Source organism: Pagrus major, chromosome 13, assembly GCF_040436345.1.
Source record: "Pagrus major chromosome 13, Pma_NU_1.0".
NCBI classification, from domain to species: Eukaryota; Metazoa; Chordata; class Actinopteri; order Spariformes; family Sparidae; genus Pagrus; species Pagrus major.
In genome coordinates, this window is record NC_133227.1 from 6329270 (window position 1) to 6344713 (window position 15444).

The window sequence follows — 15444 nt, forward strand, 5'->3', positions numbered from 1 at the left end:
ATTAGCCGCAGCCAGTATTTACCACTTTGATAGCTTTATCAGATTGCCCTGGATTTTCTCTGGTTTGCCTGCCAGCCTTTATTACCCTTTATTTGAAATCTGGCTGCAGTCCCTTTAGTATTGTCTTTTTACCCCATTAGGTGGAAGAGAGTTCAAACGTATAGCAAGAAAACTGGCAAACCACTTAATGGCTGGTGGGCTCAGGGTCAGAGCCACCTTAATCATGCTTTTTTTTTTTTTTTTTGCACACTGCATCCAAGAGGGCACTTTGGCAACATTTGATTCAAACACGAGGGCACCTGGAGGGGCAATGAATCTGTTCCTAACCAAATCTAGTCCGTCTCAATTCAGTCTTACAGGATGTTAACCAGATTACATGCTGCTTTCCATCTTCCAGCCAAAGAAAACAGCAAATACTATTTGAAAATAGCACTGTCAAACTAACTAAATAAATAAATAATAAATAAAAACATAAAAAATCCCCTCAAAACAAAATTACACTGAAAATGAAAATATCAATCTTTTTCTATCACAAGGGCAGATTTCATAGAATGAACCCTGGCCTGTCAAGTGTCAGGATTGCAGGATTTCATCAACACAAAACAAGCGTGGATGATTTCACTGATTAGCACACCTTGAAACAGAAAGGGTAAAGTAATCAGTAAAAGAGCAGAATTTGTTGTTGAAAGAACCTTGTTTCAGCTCTGCTTTTTATCCCAACTGTCCTGCTTTTTTGCTGTTTTTTTGGATGTTTTTAACTGGGATGGTACAGACTGTTCTTTAAAGGTTTAGGATGTTCTTTTGTGTGCATATTGGACATTTTTCTGTATCATAATGTGCTGCAAATGGGTTACAGACTTTACATTTTTAAGAGAGACGTTTGCTAAAGGAGCTCTGCATTATTTTAACATTGAGGTACATGTTGTGATAATGGTCTGAGGGCATGCTTTTTCGCTTTCTTCCAAAGAGAGTTCGATGAATTGATACCACTGTGTCTGTATGATCATTATGAAGCTACAGTCACCAGCCACTGAGCTTAGCTTAGCAAAACTCAAAGACTGGAGTGTCTGCTTGTTCACTGAGTCCTAAACTGTTTGTCTCTCAGCTGAATTTGGGAATAATGTGGTCGGCTGCATAAAAATATATAAGTAAATGATACTTCTATTATTGAATTATATGTATTTGTAGAAATAATCAAAGAAAGACAAACTTCATGGTTTGTTTGTTGTTGGGTATTGAATTGTTTCCAGTACTTGAAGATACAAGAGGTTGTTTGTGTGCCAGTGGCTTCGTGAGTCATTATTGTGGTAATTTTCTGAACCGGAACATCTCAATCGACACTTTATACCTCCCACCATTTCATAGAGCCGGTTCACCTGCTGATTCCTGGTGGCCACATGCAGAGAGGTACATACAGCAGCTGCTGTCAACAGTCCAGCTTCTCTTTGTGTGTGACTCAGGAAAATTACATCTGTGAGGATTTCTTTTTTTTTTTTTTTTCCACCTACATGATGATAGGGTCAAACTAACATTATGGGATTTTGAAAGTGCATTATAATGTTGGATGTGGCTATTCACACCATCAAAACTCCATCATTACTTTGTAAAAATGATTTAAAAAGAGCGCTGCAACCCATTAGCCAGAACAGATTTTACAATCAGTTCCTAAAACCGCACATATGTTAAAACTTTATTTAGGTTCAGTTTTCAATTTAATGTTGTGACACTGCTATGCCTTTCGTCTGGTTAGGTTAAGACACAAAAATTACTTGGTCACTAGAGAATATCTTGTTTTGTCTTACCTCGATCTGTCGCCACAAACATGGCTGGAAATTATCCCGATGTCGTTAAAAGTGGCCAGTGGTTTCAGTCTTACAAATGTTGAAAGGTCATGGTCCCTCATTAGAAATAAGGAAACGCCGTCTCTAACAATGATCTCTGGTTTCACAGGTGTCAGCTGTCACGAAAACCCCATGAATGTCAGCTTCTATACATGTAACGTGAATGTGATATGACGCGTACTGTATGTAGAAATGTCAGTATGGTATGTATGGCACGTACAGATTTGAACATACCCGTGGTTTGGAGAAATGGAAAATGCCAACATTTTATTCTGGGGACTGGGCTGAGCTCAGTGACATTTTGTGGCCTTCAAACTTTGTGCAGAAATAACAACAGTCACCACACCTGTAAATACAATACCTGTGGAGCAGATTTCTGTCACACAAGTTAGGGTGATGATGGTGTGCAATTATTTTCATCCAGGTGTTGGGACCTTGATTGTAATGTGCTCTGACATTTTGCAAAGAAAATAAGCCTGCCTTCAGTTGCATGTGAGGAAGAGGGAAGGGCTTCCTGATGTGAATCTATAACCGAGAAATAGGCAGACTTTTTTGCGTTGAGCTCTATTTTGAATTCTATACAATCTGATTTTCTATAGTCGTATCAATTATGAGCAGATGGAACAGTCTCTGGTCACATAACAGGACAGTAATTGCAGAAATGGGGAAAAGGTGTGTGTGTATCCTTGCTCTTGGTCAATTGTATATGTACAAAGAAATACAGTACAGTGTGTGAGCATATGATACAAAATACTTTCAACATAATTTTAAAGGAGACATTATGCTCATTACTACTAGAATAAGTTTACAGGCTTTAATGCTCAATAAACAAGTCAGTTTTCTCATTGTCCAGTGCAGAAGCTCTGTATTCCCCCTCTGTCTGAAACGCTCTGTTTTGGATCCTGTCTCTTTATGGCGCCCCCTCCTGAATACCAAGTCTGCTCTGATTGGTCAGCTCACAGATGCCTGAGCCATCACCGCCCACCGTGTCTCTGTTCGGCTCTGTCTTGTTTTCAGCTTCCAGTTAGTTTCACTTCTACCATTAATACAGACATAAACTATCTAAATGTGTGACATGGTGATGTAGTGTGATGTCACAAAGTCACAGAATTAAACTATGACTACTGATGAGGCGTTTCAGGCACTTTAGGAGTAGTGTTTTCTGGGGGACAGAAGAGCTCCCACTGGACTTTTTAACTTTCGAGAACTTTTACATGCACAAGAACCTAAATAAAACACACAACACACAAGTCTGATCATAAATAATAATTACATTTCAATTATCTGAAATGTTTATTCATAATTTTCTTGTGTGTGCTTGTTTATTGTGTACTACACATGACACGGATGAATACTTCCATGATTTTGCTGTCCAATTGGTTATAAATTACACTGATCAATGACGTATTTTATAATGAAAAGACTTGACAAAAAAAGAAAGACAAACTTTGACAAAGGTTAGAACAACAAGTTCAACAAGAAATGAGGCTTATATGCTACTTCTACCTCAGATGTAACACAAGAAAATAATGTTGTGTTGTTGTATTGTTACACCAATCTAATGTTTCAGCTCCACACTGTCCATATTTTCCATTAGGTTGTCAGTTCTGCCAACTAAATGTGTTCATCTCATCCTGTCTTTTCATTATCCATGCGGCTCTGACTGACTGAGTTGTTACAGAGCACTTTATCTTATTACTGCAGTGAATGGAGCCTCGACAGCAGCGGTGGAACAGGCTGTTATGACAGCCATGTAATGTCCAAATCATTAATCGAAGGCTTTTTGGTGTTTGATGATTTCAGGCTGATGAGCTGAATTAGATATTGTTTGTTGTTTGGCACCACACACTCCTCCATTTTTAATGTGTCTTGATATGATAAAGTCTGGTGCTGCAGAGGGAACAAAAGTCTTTTCGTCTCAGTCGTTCACTTTTGAATTGTGTATGAGTCTGTGTGTGTGTGTGTGTGTGTGTGTGTGTGTGTGTGTGTGTGTGTGTGTGTGTGTGTGTGTGTGTGTGTGTGTGTGTGTGGTATTCATTACGATGTCAGGACCCAGATATGTTTACGTATTTGAGTCTGCAGTGGGAGTCTTGTCTCACCTGAGGACATATCAAACCATTATTTCAGCTGAGGCTTGGGTTTAGGGTTACAATGATGATTAGGTTAATGGTTGGGATGATGTTATAATGACTGTGGTGAGAGTAACATCACGAGAATAAATGTATGACGACTGCAATGCCCTCACAAGCTCAGGAAGTCAGCATGTGTTCGTGTGTGTTTCCAGCGCTCAAATGTCATCGAGCCAGCGTCCCACCTGTCATTACATTTCTGTTTCTTCCCACTCGCTCTAATTGTCAAAATGGATGAATAACATTATCAAACTTTTGCTTACTTTTGCTAGTTTGCAGAAATATTGAAGATGCTTTTCTGCAGTTTCTCTTTACAATTTTTTGGTATTATTTCTGACATCTTGGTTGGACATCTTAATAAGCTTCTAGCAGCTCCCCACAATTCACCAAAAGGAAGATGATGTTTGGCTGTGTCCTCAGCCAATCACTAACTCACTAACATTTTTCACTTATCACTAACTTTCTGTGTAGATTTTTATAAAATTGCTCACATGCGATGAAGCAGTGTGCATAAAATCAATATAAACCTAATACTTTAAATGAGTAGTTCAACATTTTGAGAAATATGCTTACTTGATTTCTTGCACAGTGTTAAATATATAGAGAGACAGCAGCTGGTTAGCCTAGCTTAACATAAAGACTGGAAACAGGGGGAAACAGCTAGTCTGTCTCTATACAACAGCTGCCCATCAAAACCTAATTAGTTTTCTGATTATCAAGCCTGGTCTCATTCTGAGGGCGTCAAATACCACCATATTGTCATGTCCCTCTGCCTCTCTTACACAAGGTGTATGAGAGGCAGATAATAACCAATAATGCCTTTAAAAAGTGATGGGGACAAAATTGGTCATTTCATAACAGTAGTGGGGACATGTCCTCAGCGTCCCTAGTGTTAATGGTGCCTATGTCCATACGGACGCTTTAGGAACTCTTCAGCATCTGTATGAGACAACCAAGTCCCAAGAGGGGTAGTGGTTGGATTTGAGGGGTGGGTCACACACAGTCCCTTCACACAGGAGATGAGGGTTCACGTCTGATGTGAAAATATCAATTATCTTTTACCTAACCAAAGTGCCATTTGAAGTTAACCATGACCTGGAATGAGAACATGTTGGAGTATGGCACTTGTTAAGTCCATACAAAAATGTAAGTGTTAAAGAATTTTGCGAGGGTTTATGTGAAGGCTGGCCATGATGTTGACTCTATACCTAAAAACAGTTCCGTACAAACCCTTCATAAAACCACAAGTTTTTGTTTACACTTTGTTTTTGTTTTTTTGTCTTTGTCCTGAAATGACATCGGGAAAAGAAATCGTATCCAGGTGTAATACTGGAAACCAGGCAGTTTATATTATATAAATCCCCAAAGCTGTCATTTATGTCTGAGCCTCTGAAATCTAATCTCCGAAAACAAACATATTTGAATGTTTGACACAATCACAATGCCTCATTGAATGCACCTCAGACTGCTGATTGCCTTAATCTATGAAACAATGACAATTTACACAATTTACACTTCTTCCATATGGACAGTTGTAACTCTCACAGTAGTGGCTTTGCATATAAACACTGCCCTACGGTGATACACACCCACTGCTAAATATCCAGTATGACAATGCTGCAACTTTAGGCCTGCCAGGCTGCAATACACTGCTGCTCAAGTCGACACATTTTGTGAAATGAGTTTCCCTGACAACTCTGAAACGCAGATTTTGTTTTGTGGATACAAATTTATGTGAACACTGTGTTCATCTGCCATGGAAAGATTACCTGATGATGCCATAAATTGGACTTTGTGATAATAGTACGTTTATAAGCCAAGGGCCTATCTGATTTTATCGACCATATATAGGCTATAGCTGCAATGACACGGGTCATTGAATCTGTGGTGTACTGGATAGTTTTCAGTGATGTCAGCAGGAAGTTAGCTGCTGTGTGTGAAAGGTTTTGGCAAAGGATCCAAGATGTCTTGATCTATATGGGAAAGAACGGAGTGACTTTTAGGGGTTGACGTGTGAGCAGATTCAAAGGTGGTGGCTGAATTAAGTGCTCTCAGACCGCAGTTCTGATACAGAAAGACTGAGTTTCATCCAGATGTATCACTGTCCATCCAGCTGAGTTTCTTCATGTCCTCACAGTTCAGCCTCTGACCCTGCTTTGCTTTAGCGTTTTTTTGACGAGCCTCGTTGCCTCCTCTTGTACTTGTTCCAAAAACCATTTCTTTTCCCTGATGGCCCTGTGACCCATGTTGCACCTGCTCTACAATATCTCATCATGTTTGATTGGTTATGCCTCTTCATTATATTTGCATCCTGCTCAAACAGTCCTGCAGCACTGGCTATTAAATCATTAGACTCTAATGCTGTCAGTTTCAGTTTACATTTTACCTGCATACGCTTAAACTTTTCAATTAGTTTGGTTTCTCTCCCCTGCCAATACAAAGCCACGCTAGGAAGACTTCAACTTCTAAATCTGCAGTTTAGCATCTAAGTTAGCACTTTATAATCTCCTGAAACTCTTACAGGGTAGTGAAGACATCCAAAAGCCAGATAGTGGCAATCTAAATGATTTAGATTTAGACTAAATCTATTGAGGCCTCCTGAGTGAGAAACTTGATCTATAGACTGAGTGAGCATGCAGTAAAACTTTGAACTTACATTTACCTCCCTCTGTGCTGTCTTTATGTGCTCATCTTTATCAAAAGAGACCAAACTATCACACATAAATGTTTGGATTAAAGGGCTGTTCTGGGATTCTTAAACCTGGGCTCTACATCTACATGTTTTGCTGTGTAATTGATTCATACTTACCAAAGTTTTGGAATCGGTCAAGTAGATCGCTGCAATGGCTGTGATGTAATCCCTTAGGGGCAACTGCTACCATCAAAGTTACGTCCACTAAAAGCGCTTGTTTTTGCCACTATAAGGCTGAGGTTGTTACTCTAAGTGTCTGACAATATTACAGAATACGCAGAATTCCTACGGACATAGACCTTTTTGTTGAATAATATAGTCTCATCCAAGGAGACCTCGAGAGGTCAGTTGTGACGACGTAAGAATTCCTTTGAACGAGAACGAGACAAACAAAATGGTCGGTCTCTGTAGGAATCGTTTCCATAATATTGTCAGACACTTATAACAACCTATAACAGCAGTTGCCTCAAAGGATTACAGGCAATGTGCTGGACGGGTTCCAAAACTTTTTCTATGTAGAGATCATTTACACACCAAAACATGTAAATATAGGTGCTTTCTTGATGATTTTTTGGTTTCTACCTCCATATTTAAGCAGAGTAGAACATCCTAGTATTCATCTTTAAGCTGTAGTTGCACAAGTTGACAGAAATTGTGCCGGCAATATGAATTTGATGGGATGTACCCCCACTTTATCAGCATGCACACACTGCCCTTTAATTTTTCACTCCCACTGCTATTCAATATGACAATGCTGCAACAACTATAGACCACACTCGATAGTTGAGCTCAGCGATACAGGCAAATTGACTTTACACCATTACCCCTACTGCTAAAAACATATAGATATTTCTTAAATGAGTATACCTTTAATGAGTTAATATAGAGACTATGTGAGGACCAGTTCTGTCTTTAACACATCTGTCAAAGCTGATATCTCAGGTGACCTTTCAAACAGTGCTGCTCTGATTTTGATGAGTTATGATGCATCATTACATTCTGTTGTGTCCTTGTCAGACTGCTATAATTAAGGTAAGTGGCCCCGAACTCCCTGATACACACACACACTACATTCAAGCCTTAATAACCAGTTCATTCAAACAGGGCTCTTATCCTTCCTTTTTGCTTGAGTTTGCAAGGCTTTTCATTTGATCAACCATTCGGACATAAATTACATTATCATTATATTTTCCAAGCAATATGTAGAGCTCTTGTTACTAGAAAAGTTGCATAAACTGTTTTGAATTTATCCAGCAGCATTTTAGTTTTAGTTTTTTTAAATTTTATTTGCAACAACAAAGACACAGAAATGACATACAGAGAGGGAGACATGGGAGGATACGGGTAACAACATATATGATTTTGAATTATGGAGATAAAGTTTGGATGTACATAGAGAAGATGTGCACTGGTTGTTGAAGGGAAGCAGCTGTGTGGAATCAATTTGGGTATAAAGGTATTTGGGTCATTGAAGGACAGTGGGGAACAAATGCACTGATTATGGTGTTTGAGGCCACAGTGATGATAGATACAAGCGAAAGGACGATCGGTAGAAATAATAGGGATAAACAAAGATAATAAAAAACGGAGTTAGTTGTTTGTGTCAGCGTCTCGTCTCTACCTCCAAAGAGTGTAAATGTGTATAATAGTGTATGCGAGTCTAAAGTCCCATTTGTGTTTATCTGTGTAAATGCACATGGATGTGATCCAGCAGCATTTCATACTGAAGATGTATTAAACGAACAATAAAAAGGGAAAGAAATGTCGAAACTCTAAAAGAGATGATTTGATTTTAATTAACAATGTTAAATATAAGTAACAAGTGATGAAAGAGCATCTGGTGTTTTTATGGGGAGGTATTTTGGGGTTGTTTTTGGGAGTGAAAGGTTTAAAATTAAAAGTATTAAAATGTGTATAGTATAAAATGAAAGGTCCTATTTGTAAGAAAAGTTTCTTTTTGGGTCTCCTTCCCAACTCGTCAAATAATGACGCTCTGGGATTGTAGGAGGCGTCAGCCGCCATCCCAAAGCATCAGTTTTTGATGAATTAGGAGTGAGACTCAAAAATCAATTTTTCTTACAAATAGGACCTTTAAGGATTTCCTAAATCAAGATTCATCACACACTTGTCATTGTTGTGGACATTACATACTGAGTGGAGATATTGGGTAAAACAAATCCATAATTGTTATACTCCTAAAGGTAAAAAAACAAATAATTTATAATACTACTAAAAAATATTTTACAAATGTTAAAATGAGAGAAAGTGGACATGATTTTGAGTATGCATGTTTAAGCTGTTGTGACAAACTCAAAATGTGTGGAACACTTTGTAAGTAAAAATACATATTTGTCCATTAATTAAGAAATTACTTAAAGGTTAAAGGTCAAAACAAAACAAACAAGTTATAACTATATGTTCTTGTATTGGGAAATATCCTCATCACTGAGCACGTTTACATGACCACAATAATCCGATAACTGGGAATAATCAGGTTATGATAACAATCTGATTTGACGTGTTTACATGTATTTTAGGAATGTGATAATGGAAAAAAACTGGTTTACATGATTCATTTTTAATTTTTTTTTTTTTTACAAAAGATCCTGTCAGCATGTTGTCACTTATCATGACGTCTCCGTCGATCAGGGCTGTCCTTATGAGGAATTTGTTAGGTTTGAAAAACATGCAAAACAATGCTCTCCTTCTTCGCACAATACATGTGAGCAGAAAATGCAACGCCTTTTAACAACGTCCGGTTTCTTTTACATTTTTGCACATGCGCAGATGTAAAAGAAGGAAAGAAACCGGATTAACAGTATACACGCACTGAATAAAACAGAATATTGGGCAAAAAACATGGTGTGTTTATCGGATTCCTCATAATCCAATAACAGCTTTTATCTGATAAAGCATATTGCATTATGCTGTTTACATGACCACTTAAATAATCTTATAACTCCATGAATCAGATAATGATTGGTTTATTAGTGTGTAAACGTGCTCAATCTTGATGAGAATCATAAAATATTATGAGAAAGAGCTTGTGCAGCACACATAACCACTGTTATGTTTGGCACATTGCAAAGCTGGTGCAAATAAGTTGGCATAAGACACTGAAAAGAAATCTAAGCCTTGACTACTGACCAAATGCATTGTCCACATAGAAATGATATAGAGTATAGAGAGCCCTGGATTCAACAGAGGCAGAAGGAGGAAGCCAGCGACAGGGGAAGAACCTCAGCCAAAACACAGCTGCTGGCTGAATAAGTAAAGCCACCTAGGGGAGGAACAGAATGACGAGGGGAAGCAAGAGAGGGGAGAAATTCCCACAGACTCTCTCTAACACCAAGTGTGAGAAAACAAGCGTATGGGAGAATGTGTGAGAGCTGCAACAGACACCTTCACTTTTTTTTTTGCAAGAGGGAGAAGACAATGAGGAACAGTGTGTGAAGAGGGAGTAAAAAAGACAAGGAGGTACTAATGACTTAGTTCATTTCTGACAAATGTGGACCAACGATATAGCAGATCTTGTAAAAGGCATAGAGCAGGAAGGAGAGGGACTGAGAGGACTTGGAGTGGCGGCGTTTGGCGGGGGGTGTTGGTTGATGGGGTGGAGGGTGGAGGAAATGTTTCTGTGAAAGAGCACATAGTGAGAGACATGAGGCAGCAGATGGAGAGAAGAGGCCCAGAGTGGCTGACAGCAGCGATACACCAGAAAGAGGAGGCGGTGGGGGGCGAAGCCCCGTGTCCACTGAATAACTTTCAGAACATTATTAGGAGACGCAATAATGTGCCTCAAAATTAGCCCTAAGACAATGCTTTGAGACATATGAGTCTATTAAACTGGAGTCGTCGATATTGCATGTGTGCTGACTAAAAAGAATGCCAATTTTGATTTAATATTTAAACGGTAACGGTAATTCTTTACCTAAGCTTGCATTTATATTTAGTGCTAAAAGAGTGTATGTCATTATGCCTCATCATCCACCAAATTGCACACTTCACAAGAATGTGCAGGCATTAAGTCTCAGCTCGGAGAGAGAAAGAGCCAGGAAGGGAGAAGGAGGAGGAGGAGGAGGCAAATGAAGATGAAGCGTTTGATGTATGTCTTGAGAACAAGAGTGGCCTTAATGATAAAACACTGCCAATGAATAAGTCTGCCAGTGGACAGGGCAGGCCTGTCAGCGTAAGCATAAAAAGGTGATGAGTGAGAGCTTTGCACTGTTAAACCTTCATGCTCTGGGATGCACAGTGTTGAAGGCACAGAGGAAATCTGTGAATATAAAACATAATTAAGGGCTGGTATAAAAGTAGCAGCACGTACTTTGTTCAGCCACAAATAAATAAAAAACAAACATGATTTGCTCCTGAATCAGAAACCTCAATTTCAGTAAATTGTTTGCAGTATGAAGAATGTGACCAGAATCACAGCCTTGTTTACACTTTCAGCCACTGAAACTCAGTGTGTTTAATCTCTCATTATTTCTTTGTGAAGTGACTTATTTTTCAGGACGACTGCCTCAAGTGCAACAGAAATAACTCACTTGTAGACCACTTAGCTGCATAAAGGTAGACGTGAAAACAGTTGATTCAGGCTGTAATTTTCCTGCTGTTTATTTTCTCTTTTTTCCACAACAATCAGTTTACAGGTCTTGGGGAGTACAACTGCATATGCTAAAACAGCTGTATGAAACATGTTGTTGCTCTAGGGGGAGGTGCGTGAAATTTGATTAATCGCCAGATGTGGCGTCTCTTGATTGAGTGTCGGTTGGGACTGAAGACTACAAGTAAAAAACAGGGAAATCACAAAGATCTGGAAGTGTGGAGTTGAAGAAGCATACCTGCAAACATTAGGCTGTGAGAAAGAGGGAGATTAGTATTGGCAAATACCCTGCAGCCCCCAAACCCCACACCACACTTCTACACCAGAGTTTAAAATAACCTCCAAAAAATGTACAAAAAAGCAATCTACCCAAATTCTCCCATGTGACCCCCCTTCTCCGTGACCTCCACTGTCTTCCTGTTGCGGCCCGCATCTGATTCAAGACGATGGTGCTGTCCTTCAAGGCTGTCAATGGAACTGCACCCATCTACCTCCAAACACTGGTCAGACCACACGCCCCAGTGCGAGCACTTCGCTCTGCTACATCAGCTGGCCGGCTGGTACCACCATCGCTGAGAGCAAACAAAGGCCGCTCAGTGAAGTCACGACTCTTCTTTGTTCTGGCGCCTCAGTGGTGGAACAGCTTCCGACCAACTTCCGGACAGCAGAATCACTCGCCATCTTCTGCAAAAGACTCAAGACTCACTTCTTCAGACTTCAGCTATTCAGCTGATTTGTTGTGGTTTTTTTCTTGTGACAAATGTACTTATTGTAAATCGTTTTGGACAAATGCATCTGCTAAATGCCCTAAATGTAAATGTGGAATCAGAAGTCAACATTGTTAAGTGCAAACATTATGTTGCGTGAGTGTTTGAGGAGCCATCATTGCCGGGTTGACCTTTAAAAAGAAGAAGCGGAAGGATAAAATGATAGGGGACTACAGTCTGCAGAGTGGAGGCAAGAGGATGAGCAAGTGTAAATGAAAGGGAAGGTCTCACAACAGGTGAGTGAAAATCAAATTTTGAAGCATATTTCTTCTTCTTGGCATCCGTTTCATCCATTTTCAGCGGCAAACTGAGGGGCCAGGGGGCTGGAGTGAGCGCAGGGATGAGTGACACGCGTCAGGCAGGGTGGTTTTTGCATGCTCATTGCATGCTCAACTCTCCCTCTGGGTTGTGTTGCCAGGTACACACATTCCACACAGAAACTGAGAAACGCCTATTTGATTTGTATCACTATGAAATCGTTTGATTAACTAAATGACAAACCGCGAGCACAGTTGGAGAAAGGGTCAAAATTAGGGAGACACCCGCGAAAATCAGTGTGTTGCAGGTAAGCTATAGCGTACACACCCACATCTCAGAACAAACTGCCTGCAGATTTTGGATTTTTGCATGGAATAAAAAATTTGAAATCTCTCCGGCATCAATTTTGAAACTTAAAAACATAAAACTGCCCATAGGAATGTGATGTTAAATCATTAACGAGTAGGCAAGTAGCTATAGAGTTCAGGTTAGGGTAAACTTTCAGAATGAACGTTGATTTAATGTCCTCAGAAGTAATGCTATGTACAGTAAGTAAAGGTTCAGTAATCTCTATATATCTACGATTTATAGTTTACGCTGACATTGTGAACTACTCCTTTTTCATTCCTTTTCACTCCCATAGTCCGATCAAAAGTATACAGTCTGAATATTGCTCGAAGCCACAATGTAATAAGCAGTTAAAATCAGAAGCTGAACCACCGATGATGAGTAAGAAGCTTTAGCCAGTAATGTTGAGGCCCGTCAGATTTCCACACTCACATGATTGTTATTCTGCACCACTGTTGCCATATCTACAAGTTGTCCAAACAAGTTCTTATTTTAGCCAGCAGCCACTTTTATCAGACTCTCAAAAACCCTGCTTTGAATAGATTACCATGCATGATGAGGTCTGTGTTTTAAAAGCCTGTAGAAATATTTCTTGCATTTGGTCCTCTCATTTTCACTTTTCACCTTGTGAACACCTGTTGGCTGAGAAACTCTGCCATGTGTGATCGAAGGGCTTTCCAGTACATTAATTAATTTAGATTCTGCAAAGTTGTGATGTCCAAGCTTATTGAAGAGACTACATTTGATACAACTTATTAAAACCTTGTCAGTGTCTGCTTAAGTTAAGTGTTTTTAGCCATGCTAGCAGCACGTCTCTTGGCCTGGTCGGTCTGTAAACCTGCTGGTCCGGTGATCCACCACATTGGTTCAGACTGAAATGTAAAAGTTTTCACTTATCCAGTGAAATGTCTCAGAATCTACTGGATGCATTGGTACTGAATTTTGTATTTATTGTAGTGTATTATTATATATGTCCAATAGCTATTATAGCTATATATAGGTCTAGCTATTATCAACAAGTATTTGTACCGAGGTGATTTACAGCGGCTTTGACCAGGACTCAATTTTTGTTTTTTTTCCTCTGATGTCCTCTGGCTGCTCTGTCTAAACTGTCTGTGACTTATAGAGTTTCATGATGGACAGCTAACTTTACTGTTTGCATAAGTAACTGCTAACTGCTGCAATTGTCCACTTAGCTCAGTTAGTGGTCATATTGGCTGACTTGCTTGGTCCCCTCACCCTGGGCCTAAAAATCTCTCATCACGGTTGTCCGGAGCTCCCTTGCTAGAGGTGACCTGATAAGGCCGCTAGCTGCACAGCTAACTAGCGGTGGCTACTTTACGTAAAGGTGTCTGTCCATCAGGAAAATCCTTAAATCACCAAGTTATTTTCTCCATGAAATATGATCAAGTTTAATCAAAATCAGTGAATAAAGTTTGAAGCTGTGTTTTTGTACAACAATCAGGTGGGCGCGGGGCGCGGCCTCATCAAAGTCATCAGCCTCAACTGTGTTTAGTGATAACTAGCAAATATTAGCATGCTGCATACTAAACTAACATGATGAACATAGTAATGCTTAACATCATCACGTTAGCATTGTAATTGTAAGAATATCAGCATGCTAATGTTAGCATTTAGCTCAAAGCACCACTGAGCTGCTGGCATTGCTGTAGACTCTCACGGCCATGTCCACATAATGTTTCTTTCTTGCAGGGAAGCATTGTCAGTGCACTTGAGAGTGCTCGATTGGAGCGCTTGTGCCATAAGAGACATTGGTTTTGATTAAAACGTATGTACACTCACCAGAAACATTCAGTTTACAGCCCACAAATGGGCTTTTCTGTCTCTGTTATGATAGTTTCTTTCTGATAATGCTCAGGAGACGGTCAGAACAAGTTTCTCCTCCACTTTCTTGGTTACCAGGGTGATGGATGCGAGTCTCGCCTGATCTAATATATGATTGGCTGCCTGAAAAACAGTGACAGTAACGACCCCAGCGCCTTTCTTAAAAGTCAAAGAGTCTCTTTGATCAGAGACGACTCTCACTTGGTTGTATTTCACCTCGAAGTTTAAAGTCCACCTTGAGATTTAAAGTGCTAACATTCATACAACATAATTGTACACAAACACAACACACACAAATGGACACACACACTGCTCCAGTTACCCTTTCATACGCACAAAATAAGACTGTTATGATGTGATAAATGCCAGCCAGAGTGAGTCAATGATGATGTCACTGCACTTACTTCTGTTGGACATGACAGCCCTTTATCCTCCATATATAATGGCACAGTCACTTACAGATCCACACTATTAAACTGGCATTAGCCAAGAAACTCACCAACACACCCCATCAGAAAATCTTGATAGAAAGATCGCACTTGGGAGCTTAAATGCATATTTATGTATAGCTGTTTGAGATTTTTCCATTTAATATCAGTAAAAGTCATCTCAGGGCAGATGTGAGCTGACTCCTGACTGGCTTTTTAGTCCTCTGAGTACACCAGGGCCAGTAGTCAGATCTTAAAAGCCTACAGTCTGGTAGGGTGAGGTTTACACAAAAGCACTTCCTCTCTATTGAAACACTCACAATGGCAGAGGCCCTTTTTAAGACTTGCGGGTGAATTATGCAACTTAATGGATTCATCTCTGGTCGTCTTTGCTGAGATGGATAGGCTGGAGTGAAACACCGCGAAATGTCTGGGAATGTAGAGAAATTACAGAGGGATGAAGGGATATAAGAATGGGAGCGAAAGAGAGGAAGGAGAAGGGGAGATGGGATATCTCAGAGGTAAAGATA